Source organism: Falco naumanni, chromosome 8 (genome assembly GCF_017639655.2).
Source record: "Falco naumanni isolate bFalNau1 chromosome 8, bFalNau1.pat, whole genome shotgun sequence".
NCBI lineage: Eukaryota > Metazoa > Chordata > Aves > Falconiformes > Falconidae > Falco > Falco naumanni.
In genome coordinates this window covers 22134338-22151175 of record NC_054061.1, presented here as the reverse complement: position 1 = coordinate 22151175, position 16838 = coordinate 22134338, and the positions used below count along the sequence as shown (strand labels likewise).

The following is a 16838-nucleotide window of genomic DNA, read 5'->3' as shown; positions in this document are numbered from 1 at the left end:
ATTCCACAAGTTCGTCTTTCATTTTAAGAGATTGCACGTGTCTCAATTTAGCAGCTAAGAAAAAGAAAACAAAATATTTCCTTGATGAACCTATAATGCTGTCACACAGATCACCTATTCTTTACTTTGTGCTTTTCAAAATATAATAGTCCTAACAACCCAAATGTAAGTTAAGTTTCTGAGATGTTCTTTGCTTTTTAGAAATTAAGCCTGAAAACATCACCCTCTTCTTACATTTAGAGACTGGTTTATATATAGACTACACCCCCGTTAAGAGTCTCCGTATTAACACTTGTCAACCCAAGTCAGCAGTTGCAGCAACAGTGGCTTAGTTCCCAATGAGCAACTGTGACAGCCAGCATGTATCAAGCATTCACATCATCTTGGGATCAACTTGACATTTAGGATGAAGTAAGATATACAACATAGTAAAAAACTTTGATGTCTTAAAAGCCTTACTTTCACCTTAATTAAGCATGCTTGGGAACCATCACAGTTCTTCCACGCAAAGAAAAGCAATAGATCAAAATGAGGTATTTCAGTGGAACTGAATCGACAGCTGAATAATGCCAGATGGGGAAGGTCATGTTCAACCAGCCTCCCCAAGAACCCTCTCCCTCAAACTCAGTACTACCGTACCAAAATCTCCTACACACAAAATTCCATCCACTTTGTCACACTTTTGACATTTATCTGGTCCCACAGCAAGCAGCAACACAGTAAATCGTAGACCAGCAAAATCTGTTAATTTGTGTATTGTGAAGTTACTTCTCTGCTGTTCTAGTGAGTTGAACCAGTTTATCCATACAAATTCCAAGGATGGCACAATGCAGCAAGGAGGAGGGAAGGAAGAGCAGCAGAAGCAATGGAAAGGGAACTGCTTGGCCAGTGCTATTAATTTCAGTCAAATAAAAAAGTGAGACTGCAATCAAAGACACTTAGCATTTTACTTTGTTGTTACCTATGTTTTCTTCATGACAACATTCTGCATTTCTTCACGACAACACATCAAAAACAGCTGAAGTGTTAAAATCTGTCTTAGATGGACAACAATTTTATGAATGAGCTTCCAATACTACTGCAAACAAGTGGTTAGCGCAGTTGAAATTACAGCCACAACAGTGCACACACACACACACTCACTCTATTCCTGTGGCTCAAAGTCAGTTTGATGTTAATTCTGTACATGTTAACTATGCAAGTTACAAGGCAAAGAAAATTCATGACCACAGCCTTTGTACAGTGAATATTCCATGACCAAAGCAAGAGAAAACAGTGAACAGTCACTGATAAAGTGTGACATTTCTCAATGCTTCTTCATGAATATTATTCTTATTTAACAATGCTATAAACTGTCCCTGCATTAAACCAAAAGTATCAGTCTAAATGTCATCTGTCTTCCCCCAAGAGTGACCATTCATTAACCATAACAGGACCTTTTCAAATTTGTTCTGAAAGTAATTGATGATATCAATTGGTCGGAAGCTTCACTGAACGTCATCATCTGATCACAAGACTGAAATTAAAGATACACGAGAGTAAGAAAATGACAATACATGAGAATTCATCCCTCTTTTGAAAGATTAATGTGTATTTTACAATCTAATAGTCACCTGTAGATAAATTCACAGTTATTATCCCGAAGCCTACACACTCCTTAAAAGTCAGGGGAAGAAGAAAGGAAGGAAAATGTTAGCATATTCATACTGCTGATTCCATGTTTCCCTAATCTACAGCCATTATTTAGTTTCAACTTGTAATCTTATATAACAATGCTAAATTCATCCAGACAAATGAAGAATTTGTAATTTTTAATTCTCTGTATCAGAATTAACTTTGGCCTATTTGTCATGGTAATGTTTTATCTATACATCAAATTACCTATACATAATTTTCTAACTGCATATATACTTCAGTTGGAATAAATTTTTTTTAAAAAACAAATTAATTATATATGTAAGGCCTTAAGGTAGGGATTTATGTAACACAGTAAAGTATGGGATTTGCCTTACTCATTCCTTTAAGATGCGCAGTCAGTTTAAATGTTGTTGCTTTCCCCTTTAAAGACAAAACATATTTTTCTGCTTCTTAGAAAGGTGAGCTATAAACAGGCTTGTCTTTATATCTTGGAGGAATCACTGGAAATATGACTGGAACTTTGAGAAATTTGGGAAATCCTCAATCATCAATACACAAATCTTTGAGCTATAGGCTGATCAATTTAAAAAGTCATTTAAAGAATATTCTTTTTATTCAGGTTGCTTACAAGTCTCTAAATTAGGTTTACTTCAGTATCCATGGTGTCATAACTCCCTTAGATTTCTATCCTTCAAAAGCTTCTTCCTGGGAGGATGGGGAAGTAGACACAACTGAAAGTCTGTAATTAGAAAACAGGGCCAGAGGGGGAAATCATAAAAAAAAAAAAAAAAAAAAAAAGTGAAAACCTGCAAACTGGCATAATTTCCCATGGAATTCTACAATATTCGGCACTTTCTGGAAACTCCAGCATAATTCTCTGACATAATCTTCCACTGAATTTATAGACACTAAGATTGAACACAAAAACTTAAAATACCAATAATAAAAGCTCAAAAAGTAAAAAAAAAACCAACTATAAGGAAACTCAAAATATTTGTTTAGTAATACTTTGCAATTATTTCTTCTTAAGGCTTTTAATATGAATCACAAAGGAAAAAAACAAGCTTTTTTTATTTTGCTGAATTTCATCCTGCCCTTGAAAAGTAAATCAACCACATACCTGAATTTAGAGAAAGGGAAAGAAAGCATCAAAATATATACTGAAATCCTTTATTTTAAGGATTTTTTGGTTGACCAGTCTAAAACAGACTTTCATACATGTCTGTCTTAGAAAGATCGTAAATCATCACAATTCCTAGCCTCCTTCAGGAAGACATAAAAATTCAACTGTGGCTTGGCATTTTCATAACCCTACTGATATTCTTACCAAGGAAGAGTGAAGAACCAACACAAGGCTTCTAAACAAGTATGACCATAGTGCCACTTGAGCTCCACAGATCAGCAGCACCACTTTTAAACAACAGCAAGTTCTCGAGGGTTTTTCTGTACTACGGTTAATATTTACACAGCAATGTTGATTTTCCTTAGCAGAGATATCAGCAAAGTTACCACATTCTGAGATTCTGCAAACAGAAATAAATATACCTGCATTAGACTTGAAGCGGATTGTCTGCACATGCTTTGTGGAACCATTTGGACTTTTCAGATTTCTAACAGCCCAGTGAGAGCAGCAGCTTTGACAAAGTTGCCAGAATTTCTCAAACTAAAAGCTGGAAAAAAGACCTATAGAGGAAAACAGAACATGGGCTAGTCCTAACTATAGAGTGAGAGGGCAAAGTTCCTTGCAAAGTCAAAATGAGAGCTTTGCAACAATTAAAACTGGCTTTGCTTTGCCTGCTAGCACTTGCAAGTCTTGGAACCCAATTTCCCCATGCTTAAAGAGGGAATTCAGGGTTACATTTGAATACAGTGGTACAAAGTAAACTATTTACCTCCAAAGATTTCCTGACTGCTCTTTTCACAAGGCTGGTCTGTACAAAGGGTATTTAAGCCGCCATCATCAGGTTTACAGCCCGTATTCATTCATACCAGTATCACAGCAGAGATACTTTCTCTTGACACAGGCAGACCGCTGCTGGGCAGCATTCTTAGAGCACAGGGTTTGCATCAGTAGTCTGAGGAAATCCCTGCTGATATCAGTCTCCCTGGGCCCAGTGGAAGAACTGTGATACAGCAATTTCAAAGAGCACAAAATCTACTTCCATTTTTCATTCTTAAAAGCATAACCCATAGAAAAAATCATATGAAGCAAATTTTTCTCTACTTCCTCTTGCGTTTCCACTCTAGCCCATGGAAAGTAATGCAAGTATTTCAGGTAGTATTTAAGTTTTTAACAAGAGCCACTGGATTTTGCATTTCAATACATCTGGCTTACATTGTAAGCACCTTCACCTTTTTGCTCTTAAAATGGAAAAATTTTAATGTTCTCTTCATGACCTTAAAAGAGTAATTTCCACTATGTCAATGCTCTCATTAAACTCTGAGAACTGTTAGTATTTCTCCTAGTTGTGGAGTCTGTATTAAAAGGGGAAAGGAAATCAATTTAGGATGAAGCTTGGTATATTTACATCATAATGACACATTTACAAAGATCGTATTATTTGTAGTTGACAAATTTAATTGATAGCAGTGGGTTAATTCTGGGCATGCTTGCACAACCTCTATCCTCCAAGCTCCCTGTCAGCTTCAACTGAAATTTTGCACCAAATGTGCAAAACTAGAGCTTACAACCCAAACTTTACGTTTCATGATGAAAACTAATTTTTAAAGGTTTGCAGCTGCTTGAACAGAGGTAATGAGTTACACCTAATGATTTTTTTCCATATACCTATGTGGTTTTGAGGCCAAAATACTTAGAGAGCAGAAATAACAATTTCAGGAAGAGTTTACTGCCTTAATCTTTTCACTTTCACAGATTACAACAGAATAACTGTAATTCTTTTCTTTTCTAACATACTTCTTTTCTAAGGAAAGATTATTCAGTAAGTAGTACTCCTTAGAACAAAAGTAACTTCACCTCTCTTCCTCTGGTACTTAGTATATTTTCATTGGGAATAAATTTGTTTCTGTGGACTTTTTTAGCAAATTAGTTTATTAACATACATAAAATGCAGCCTAAACCAAACATAGTATCCAGAAACATGGTAAATCCTTTTAATATTTGTGACCAGAAAGATTAAGAAAATATTCAAGAAGGTTGGAAGGCTGATATGTTAGCATTTATATTTTAAAAACACTCTTTAGAATACAATCACAAGGAAATTTGGATACCATTCCCAAAAAAGAAAAGGACCGTCCCTTCCGTAAACCATTGTATCCCAGTGGTTGGGGATAAAGAGGCATGAACGAGGAAAACATGGGTTTCCAATGCCCTTTCTGCAGGGTCTCCTAAGCATCGGAACTACAAGGGTTCCCACATATTGGATGGTTGTCTTAACCATACATATTAACAGATACTCTACTCTGAAGGTTTTTGAATAATGCATATATCTCACATCCAAACTTCCTAAACTAAACTGAGTTATGTCATTTGAGTGTTTAATCCAAAACACTTCACCCAATAACTCCGAGTAAAAAAAACAAACAAACAAACTGTTTTTGGCTCTGCCCCAGTGTAGTCAGACTGTAAAGCCAAAAAACTCCAGAAGCCCCCTAGGACAACAGCATCTCGAGGTTCTGTCTTTTCCCCCAGTGCCCCACAAGTCTTTGACCCAGAGCAGCTGGGCCATGCCATGCCTGGTTTGCTGATCCTAAGCAGTAATTACAAAGCTGTTAATGCTCTGTGTCATACAACATTGCAACCTTTCAGTAAAACACCTGGAAAATTGTCTGCCTTGTCACTGCTGGCACACGTAGAGCTAGCCAGGCCGGGCCGGCCGTGCTCCCACACTGCCGACAGATGCCAGGTCAAGCCCACGCTAACACACAGCACAAGCTAAGGCCTTCCTCCTATTCACTCTGCAATCTGCAAGGTGCTCCAAAGCCTATGGGTGAATGAAAAATAAAAAAATAAAAAAATACCTGAGATGCAATGAAGTATAAGCTCAAACCTGTTCTCAAGAACACGCAGGACAGGCTGAAACAGAGCAGTTTGGTACCTGAGAGTGCTGATGAAGCTATCTCCTGCCATCGTGTGAATGCAAGGACTGGTCAGGAGTTGTAACTAACAGCAAAATCAGATTAACTTCTCACAAATGGAGAAGCACTTCCCTTTCCACCCATACTATGATCAACAGGATAGCATTTTTACTAAAGGTACTACCATCATGAAGTCCAAGCCTGGAGTCTAAGCAGCAAGGGAAGGTCAAAGCAGCATTTTAGCTGGAGAACTAAGAACCTGGCAACTCGGCCAATTTGGAGGAAAGCTCTAAGAGAAGAAGAAAAAAAGCTGCATTAGAGAGCTCTACCAATCAGTATGACGTGCTGTACAACTGCATAGGAGGACACAAACTATTTTCTGTAGGTATCAGCAACCCGAACCCAAGTCTTGACAGAATGAGCAGTGCCTTGCACAGACAAGCCCATACTTTTTATTCCCAGTCTGACTTCCAAGCCGACTTCTGGTTATTCTCCTGCCTTGCCCATCAGCTCACAGTACCTGTTGTACGTGGTCAAAGCTCAAAAACATGGGATTTAAAAATAAATTAAAATAAAAACAGGTCAGGGTCAGGAACGTCAGCTGGAAATAAAGAGAAAGGGGATACCTACCTCCTGACAATTTCATTACTGCATCAGAACTTCAGTAGGGTTAAGTTAAATCAAACTGAAGAGACATTTCAAAATTATGAATAATGTAAAGACTGGACAAAACATCAGACTTTAGAAAAATAACTGATCAAGGAGCTGACAATCTAGTCTCTCACAAGCTTAAAAGAAATTCTATTCTGCTGCTGTAGACAGCCAGCCTTCCTCCTGCTTGCTTTTTTGGGTTCTGACCCTCCTAGCACTACTTCTATTGATAAAATTGGGAGGACAGTACTACACAGTGACTCCCATCTGACCCTAAATGATAGCAAAAATAAGTTATTGATGAAAAATTGGGAGTACTTGAAAGCTTTAAGACAACTGGATCCATCGCATCCACTTCTGTCTACAAAAACCTTTTATTAGTGTTCCCTGCACAGCTGCTGCATTAGCGTCATTCTCCTGTATCACACATTTTGAGAACCATCATCCTAATCTGGGTCCATCTGGCCAGCTTTAAATGGCTAGCTTCTTTGAACACAAGAAACACTGTCCTTTTTCAAAAACAACTACAAATACTAGTACGATTAGCAGCAGCATAGCTACCCCTCCAGTTTGTTTATTTATTTACCCCTTTGGCAAATTGTTAATATCTCTTCTTTCTACTGACATGTTTCTGATACAATGTCAACATTTTAACAAAACTTCATGTATTTGCATTAGCTTCATCTCCTTTGAAAAGAAAGCAGAATACATCTGGAGGAACGGAACTTACGGAAAAAACAACTTCTGACCATTTTTTGTAATTTCAGGGCTACTGTGTTTCATTAAATAAATGCTTATTCCCTTCCAGTCTACCCATTTCTTTCTTCTTCAATAGTGTCATGTTTGTATTTGATCTCAGCCTTTTAACAGACATCATTTTCTGTTATCACAAATTCAACATTATGACTTCACTAAAACACTGGAAATGAATGTTCAGACGGTTTCAGAAAGGGCAAGTTCTTTATAAACCTGTAGTTTAGCTTCAGTAACTAGAAAATGTACCAATCAAAATGATAAAAGCACTGCAAGTCAAATTTATTTCTGCTTTAATGCTGATATATCTAAAACCCTCTTCAACAGTATAAAAGTTCATCTAAGCCTGAATTCAGATACCCTGCTTTAAGGCTTTGTTCAAATTTCAGTACAGCCACTAGGTTGGAAGTCTTGATGCATCTTAGAAAGAAAAAGTACAAAAGATGAAACAGACATTGAGCAGCAGCCTTTAGTACATAGAAAACTGTTCCCCGAGAATGCTAAATAGGCTGTGCCTACAACCAGCCATGACTAAAGCTTTTATTAACAGTAAAAACCAGAAGGTTTACCAACCCACTGTTTCTCCTCCTGTTGAAAATCCAGCATTTCACTACAATTCAGAACTCTTTTAGGTAATAACAAGCATGACCTCTAAAAAGATTGTGCCTTCAATTCAATAAATACATCAGTGCATTCTTAATGTAAACACTTGCTTGTGCCTGAGGTATATGACTTAAGTATATTTATAAATATGTGAACACCAAATATTAAGGCAAGATCCTACTCCCTTTCATTTAAATAGAAATTAAACTCTACAAGTGTTAGTCAGCATTTCTGGAGCAAGCAAAGCCTGCAGTCTGCCAATCGCACCCTGTCACATGCTGCTGCTGGTGATGATTCATGCCCAGTTAAGGTCCCAATTCCTCGGGCATGAGTACTCCCAATGCATTTAACCATTAACTTTAAAGGAGCCTAGACTTCACTGCCTCAATTTGACAAGCCACTTGCATACATAAAACTTTGCCGATTCAGGTCATGAGTGTCATTTTTTCCTCTCAGCTAGAGTGCTGCTAATCAACAGAAGGGCAAAATTACTGGGTGGGGAGGCACAGCATTTAATGATCTGGACATGCTATTTAAAACAAAACTTCTGGTGTGTGTTTTAAATTAGTCAAATTATGAAATATGCAGCCGTATCAACTATACACAAAATACAATTTAACAGCATAATCAATGACAGTTTAATAGCGACTCATATTTTGTGCAAATGAAGGTTGCTTAATTTCACAACAGCAGGTGTTACAATGCTGTCAGTGGTTCAAGTAAATTACTAGTGGCCATACGCAATTAAAAACCAGAAACGAACCACTGACTTCATTGAAAACTATGAACACAACATCAGTGGGAACTTCGATTACACATTAGGCCAGATGTTTCCAAAAGCATCCAAACTTGGGGGGGAGGGGAACCCAAACACACCGAAGTCCCTTTTTTCAGTGCTCTCATTTGAGTATCTGGAGATGTCTTAAATATTTTGTGGAAGATTTCTTCCTAGATTTTAAAATTTAAAGTAAATGTTAATTGCTTAGTTACTGCATGTTTCCATTCAAAGAGAAGGAATACTAACATGCAGTTGTTAGAACTCTCTGATCCTAATTATTGTTAGGGAAAAAAGGCAGAGAATCACTCATATTGTATGGCATGGAGTAAAAGCAACAAACAAATAACCAGCTTTATCCTTTAATCAGATCCATTCTCTTATTCTAGTTGAACTATCTGAAAATGGCCCCCATCCAGAGCATTTTCATCTTGCAGTGGTCAATCCTTTCCTCCAGAAGAAAATACATAGTATAATATTTATATCATTCACTGTCAAAACACTTGCTAGAAAAGTCCCATAGCTTGATTATAATTTAAATTTGTATTCCCTAAAGAAAGAATCGTGGATCTGTTTGAAATAAAGTATCAGAAATCGTATGTTCCCAGAAGACACATAAGTCCTTTTTGTCTATGATAATCTCATTATTTCCTCATTAAGGAAAACCTAATCCAAAGTAGGAAGCTCAATTTGAATAACACTTAAAACAATCAGCTTCGTGGAACACTCTGCTTTCTTAGTACAAGAGAACTTGGATTTCCCCCCCTAGTCTTTGAAAATTCTTAGTAGCAAATCCAAGACAAAATACACTTAAAAATCACTTCATACAGAAAAAAAAAAATAATTGCAACAAGCAAATAAAATAAAGGGAGTAAATGTTTTAGAAGTTAACAGGTTGACATAAAAAGGGCAGGAAAGGAAGTCGCTCACATCCACCACACATGCAACCCTGAATCAAGTGTGTCAGCTGGTACTTTGTTTTGTTGGTTTATTTGGAACAAAATAAATGCACATCCATTTACACTGACCAAATGCACCCATTCAAAGCCAGCCAGCTGCAGACAGCACACCTGGCAATTTAAAAGTTTATGTGAATGAGAAGATGAAATGAGAAAATGCGCTGATGCTTTCAGTACTTGATTATCATAGAACAGTTTGGGTTGGACGGGACCTTAAAGCCCACCCAGTTCCCACCCCTGCCCTGGGCAGGGACACCCCCCCAGCCCAGGCTGCTCCCAGCCCCATCCAGCCTGGCCTGGAGCACTGCCAGGGACGGGGCACCCACAGCTGCTCTGGGCAATTCCTGGACAAAATCCTGCTCTGCTGAGCTAAATGCAAAAATCCTGAAGCTTTATTTACAGACTTTTGGATCTGAACACAAGAAATTTGCAGAGTTGTATTGTACACTTTTTTCTTAGTGTTCCATCTAGCTTCCTATTTATTACCTCCATGTATAACAAGAAGTTACAAATTAAACAATATGCTTCAACATATTCATTTAAAGAATTATTTGAAGACGTGAGTCTGAGTTATCCATTATAGCACCCTACAATTTTCTCTATTACTTAAGAAATAACAAATGTATAGTTAAATCAGCCTTTAACTGTCTGACTGTTAAAGCACATCTGATTATTTGCTAGCCTTGTGAAAAGCAGGATATTTGTAATGGTGCAGTGAGCAACTTACCACTCTGCTGCTCTGGCATCCAGCAGATAAAATGTTTAAATCTACATTACTCATTTAGCACAACAGAAGATTCCGCAATAGAAAACTGCCATAGAATCAACATTCCCTGCTTTACAACAAAGCATCTGGGCTTTGCCTTGGCTTTGTTTTTTTTTTTTCGTTTTTTTTTTCTTCCTTTTTTCTATTAATGAAAAACAAGGCCAAAACAGTAGCTTGAGACTCTCTGAAGAGACTGATTAGCGGAACAACAAATTGCAATTTCATTATCTCTTAAGGCCTACCATTTTGGAACCAAGCATTTCAGCCCCCCATATAAAATTTATATAGTGTTTAAAAAAAAAAACACAAAACAAAAACAAACAAACAAACAAAAAGATGTGGTTCATAGGAACAAGCAGACTAGACCTAAAAGTGCAGAAAAGTACTGAGAGAAGGAATTTTCTTGTCTGGGATTTCTTTGCATAATAGCACCAATGAAATCATGCTCCTCGTCCAAAATCTGACCTGCCTTCTAAATGCTAAAATTAATCAAATAAATTCTTCTTGTTTGTATATAACTAGAACATTTAACTTCACGATAAAAAATAAATATAAATACAACTATCACCTTGCTAACTTAAGGAAACGCATTCCTTCTCCAACAAGTGGCACCCAAATCTGTGCAAGGCACAGCACTTCAAACAGAACCTGTACAGAAATTAGAAAGTGCAGTATTTTTGCCATTTAGAATATATTTCAGAATAAAGTCATATCATCCATACAGAGCATTCCAAATTGTGTAAGAAAAAATATCTGCCTGTTTATTTCCATATAAAAGTTTTGGTGCCATTCTTCTTCCCATGCACTTTCTCCTGAGGACTCTTGTTCTGCAACATAACAGCCATTCTAGTCTGGATCCAACACAGCACATAGCTGCATGTGTAAGCTTAAACACACTAAGTATTTTGAAAAGTCTGGGTCAGTATGAAATAACCTTGATACTATACAAATGATTTCATTTCTAAGAGAACTGCCATACATTTAATAACAATTAAAACCAAAACCCAAACTCTGAAAGTAACTAGAAAGGAAGGTTTCATAGGACTAATACCATCAGCTAGCATCTGACTTTCTGATGAGAACCTAAAAGCTGTAAGGTTTTACAGAAGAAGCATTTTTTCATTACAGTTTTCATCGAAGAAAAGGAGACCTTAATCCAAAAAGAAAATGTGTTGTTAGAGGTGTAAGAACAACAAAGAGGAAAGGACTGGTGTGAAAGTAGAAATACTTCAGAACAGATATTCAGGAGACTAAAAGGAGCCAAATGAGGAGAAAAACTACAGCAGTTGCATAGCTCACAGCCTGGGGACAGACCAGCCAGCAAAGTAACCAAGGGAAGCAGGAGGGCTGGCCTCAGGTGACTGGCTGTGGAAGGCCACACCAACATGCTCTCAATTGACCATGGCCTTCTGCCACCAGGTGACTGCCCTGATGTGGGAAGGACTGGCAGCTGTGTTTCTGCAAAGAGGCATCTCTACTGGAAAGATATAAACATCCCTCTACCCTTCAATGCACGGTGATGACTGCCTGTAATCTTGCTGAATGAAGCTGGCACTGGTCTCCTCGTACAGAGGATCTCAGTTGCAACAGGCATCACTGAAGCTGTAATACCATAGGCAGCCTGTTCTTACACAAAATAAGCATAGGCCTGCTTTTTTTCTGGTAACCAGTTATGTCTACACTGTAGGCAATGATTCAGTTACCATGACTTCCTATCAAGATGTAGGATACATACTGTACCACAGAAATGTCAAAGATTGATTCCATGTATAATCATGCGGGGCCAATGGAATAAGGATGTAATTTCACAGGCAGGAATAGTTAAGGACATAGAACTTAAAGGAGCTGTAGCAGAACACTGTGCCCTATAAGAGGCATCACATCTACTAAACCATCAGATACTAAACCAATGCTAAGTAGTAGCAGAAGTTCAATGGAAGAAAGCTAAAGAAGCTCAGAGTATACAAAAGTCATCAAGTCACTAAAAAAAAATAAATTACCTACTGAAGACTAGGCTTAAAAATTCCGTACAAAGTATCTGAATTACTGTTGTTACATCACAGACCCAATGCTCTTCAGATAAAGCAATTTATGTGATTTTGTTTCCAGTGCTGCAAAATGAACAATTAGATAGTTTTCAGTCATCATAGTTTTGTTTTCCTTAACTAGCTAAAGCCCAAGCTTTCTCAAAGCAGGAAAGAAAACAGAAGTCCAATTCTTTGTTTTACAAAAGTGATTTTAATTTGCCCTCAGTCTTTGCTCTTGCCTTCTGTGTAGTATTTTAAATTAGAGCATTTCCATCTATCCCATTTTCCTGCTAGCTCTGTTACTGATGTTTTTTTCTTTAGAAAAAAGACCAAACCTGTATGGAAAGGTTCGCTGAACCACTGCTGGAGGCCTCCTCCCCACAGCTCTGCTGACAGACCAATTTGTGTAAGCACTGCTTAATGAACTTCAGGCAGAAGTCATCTGCCTTAGTTTATTGTGTGGTACCATTTTTCTTTGTCAGTGCTTCAAGAACATATTACTCAGAGTAAGTCAAATTTCTCCTTAAGCGGAGATACTTTTTCATATTATACCCTATGAGAAGCTATGGTGCTCTCAAGTTGCAGTGATTTGCACATTTACGGTTATACTCAAAAGCAATTCTGTGTCAGTGCTCCCAGAGTTTAACACTGCTTCACAAACGGAGCTTACCGTGAAGAGACACAAACAGGGCTAACAGCAGCTGGGGCTGGGGCAGGGGAAAGGAACTTGTGGAAGACAAACCTGTGGAAGCAGGAACCTGTGGGTTAGTGCTGACACCAAAGACTGTATCACTATAGCTTAAGGCAGCCTATCTGATTTTTGTCTGACAGTAGCATAGCTGGAGTCAGAGAATAACATTTGTCTGCAGCTTGTGAGATAGCAAGCAAGAGGGATAGATAATTCATTATTTAGAAGTTACTGTGGGGTGTTCTGTCAGAAGCATCAGTATCATTTTGTACAGCTTTTGCCAGTTCTGCTAGGTCACATGTGCAGTTACATGCAGGGAAGCATTTGGCACACCTTCACTTTAAATTAACACATGACATCTGATATCCTACTACAAAACCCAATGCATGCTTGTCTGGGGCCCCTCACTTACAAGCATCAGAAACGTCCAGCCCATAAATAAGAATCAATCTTTTTTGCATATACAGTCCCTTCGTTGCCTCCTTATTCATAAAGTTCTCTGGATTTCAGTTTGAAATTCTGTATCATACTCAGCTAAGAAAGATTACAATTTGGTAAATTTCCCAAAATTTTTTCTAGGCCTCAAACATGTCCTAGTGAGAAGATGGTTAATCTTTTGTTCAGCTTGGGAACTGTAGCAGTCAGTAGGAACTGAGAAGGAGTTTAGCAGGCTTTCACCTGTCCTTGAGCAGATACAAGTACTTGCACTCTCTAGGGCTGGGGTTTTTTTGTTTGTTTGAGGGACTGGGGTGTGTGTGGGTGTGTGGGTCTGGGGTGGGTGTGAGTGAGGGGCTTTTGTGCTTTGGTTTGGTGGTGTTTTTTTGGGGGGTGGGAGTGGTGGTTGTTTTATTTGAGCGTGGGGTTTTTGCGGGTTTTTTTAGGGTCCTTGGTTTCTACAAAAATTACTTAGAAGCTTAGGACCTGAAAACCTACAGAACAGCATGACTGCTAATAACCTTTTCTTTACTGAACTCTGCTTTTCCTCACATCCTCTCACCAAATCATCAATTTGGCTGCTGCCAGGCTGCCCCGTTTTGTCAAATGCAGCAATATCCAAGAGCAACCCTGACTTACAAGTGCACGTGTGTGACAAAGCCTGGCTTCACTACTAGCTGGCTTCAGCAGCGAGGCGTAGTTAAGGACTCCCCTTCACTGGGCACTTCTTCCTACCCTCTCACTGCAGTATGCTGCCTCCAAACAAAACACTAACAAAACCACTCATGGTGCCACACTAGAAGCTGAATCAATATATAGGTACAGGATTGTTTTGTTTTGCCAAGAAAACATTACTCTTCTTAAACCTGAATCAACTCAGCTTATGTTGTGGTCCAATGAACTGTTCCTCACACCTCCATTGTGCTGAAGCAGGGACGCAGGGCAGAACATTTCCCACTGCTACCAAAAGAGAGAAAGAGGACCTCCCCCATTCCCTTTGTACCTAGCTACTTGCAAATGTCTTGGTGCAGGCATTAGAGGCTGCAACAGTGAGCTAGATCAGGAAATTGATCCAACTAAAAAAATAAGAGTGTATGTTGTAGAGAGGTTTCTGGGGAAACCGGATCAGTTTTGTAAACCAGCTCACTGCGCAGTTGCACAATCACGTTTGCTGGCACAAGGAGAGCTGGAGAGGTGTCATTACAGGGTAGCATTGTCCTTTTCCATTGCAGCTGGGCTTGAGCCCGCTTCAAGTGGGCATGGAATCAGAAGCTCGGTGATCCTGCTGAGCACTTTTGCAGGATCTAGATTCAGATACTCATACCTGATGCTTCAAAGCCATGGGAAAAAAATTATGAAAATGCAAACAACTTGGCAGTATCCAGATAGTTTTCCTCAATACTTTGTTTTCCTACAGGGAGAGCGAAATCTATACCTGTGATAGAGCAGTAATTTTGAATGCCACCATCTGAAACTTAAAATTTCTGTAAAAACCCTTACTGAAATAGGAAAATGTGAGTCCACTACTGCTTCAGAAATAACACCTTCTATTGGGTGCCACACCTCTACAGTTCAACAATAAAAAAAGCAGAAGTTTACTGCTTTTAAAACCAAATGAAATTACAGTTTACAAATTACCCAAAGTCAATTGTAGCATGATTGACTTAGTTGCTGTGACATCAACACAATGGCTTGAAGTTTTGAAACCAAATTGTATGTTTTAACGAGGGGAAGAACCATCTACTAGCCACACATCTAATAAATTCCCCTGTGAACACTGAACAGCTGCTCATTTGTTCAGTTAGCCTTCCATGAGCATCACTGTCTTCTCCCATAATTTTTTTCCCAAACCTCTGTAATTTTAGTACCTGTAAGAGATTACAGATAAAACAGGTAGCACTACATAGTTTCCAGGAGAAAAAAAAAAAAAAAAAAAAAAAAGAGACACAGAAACAAAGGCAGCACTATTTTTGTGACTGGTATTTATCTTCATAATCCCACATTCCCAAGGACCAAGCCTTGCGTGCCAGCAATTCTCACTTTCTAGCCACGTTGCCTGCGCACTTACATCCAATGATGAAACCTAGGTAATCTTGCAAATAGAAGAATAATCACTAAAATTAAAGATAGGTATGCCAGTGTTCTGCAAGGACTGTGGGCATCTGTGGAATATATTTATATATATATATATATAAAAAAAAAAAGACTGAAATGTGGATTAATTTCAGAATAGATTAAACAAAGCAGAAAAACATATTAATGACTTGAAATACTGCAGGAGCACAACAGCAGCAAAATAACCAGCAAATACCCATTAACTAAATTGGTCGTCTAAAAAGCCAGAAAACGAGCACAATATCTTAAGAGATCAGATTTAAGACTCGTAAGAAACCAGGAAGGCTCAGAAGGGAAACATGCCATTAGACTTTTATAAGATTTGTAAACATAACGGAATCAGTGCTTTCCAAATGACACTGAGAATGAAAAAGAAGGATCACTTGCTCTCAAGTCACATCCTGAAGAAGGTGAATAAAAAGAAACAGTACTTGTTTGTTGCTGATCCTAAAATTGATATAACAGTTTAAACACGTATTTGACAAAGGCTACTATCAGCTAATGGAATAAGAAACCTAAAGAATCACTACACCACGCAGCTCTTTGTATTGGATAATTAAAATGGGATGCCTTTCTGTAACGTATCTTGTTCCAGTTGGGCTCAATACAGCAATAAATAGGTGGGACTTGATGGCCTGTGATATGCAGCAGTCAAATTAGATAATGTATTGGCTGCCCTGGGTGCCAAAACAAACAAAAAAAGCTATGACTGTATGACTAATACCAGACAGAATGAAATGTTTCTCACTGATAGTCATTCAACATATCTGCAAATATGACAGGATCTCAAAATATTATTTTTAATTCTTTATACTTCTGTTGTGCCAAAACAAACTGGCTCAAGGTCACTTTCTCCTTCTTGCCGTTTCTTACCCTCTTCCATTTCGCCCCAGTGGCAAACACTACAATACAGAGAGGCATTGCAACGCATGGCTCTGCAGGGGTAGAGCGCACTTGGAACAGCCTGTTCCTGATACTGTTGAGGGTTACAGCCATCCACCTGGTACCACCCAGAATCTGGACAGCCTAGAGATGGCATTATACCACCTTTCATGACCTGCCAGTAGACTGTGCCTTCCACAGTCACAGCAACATTCAGAAATAGTTCGATTTACCAGGGGAGGCAAATAAGCTCCTTCATTTTCTAAAAGCTGTTATCTGAAGAAGCTAAGCCAATGTAACGATATCCAAATTAAAGGTTAAAACCAGCTGAGACTGATTTGAAGCTGATTTAATTAATCCAGTACACCTTTGGTAGAAGCAACCTAGCAACTAATGAAAGCCATTGCTCTCTCAGGTTCTGTGCTTTCTTCTCTCTTTATTTGAGATCTGCTTACTCTGATTCCACATTTTATTTTTCCTTTTCTCTTGCTTTCCACTCTCATTTGAC

General features: G+C 38.4%; 1 protein-coding gene across 2 annotated transcripts in view; it reads right to left on the bottom strand.

Annotated features, from left to right (window-relative positions):
• Positions 1-16838, bottom strand: part of CCDC148 (coiled-coil domain containing 148) — a 78171-nt gene that overhangs the window by 59604 nt on the left and 1729 nt on the right. The gene's annotated exons all lie outside the window — the stretch shown is intronic.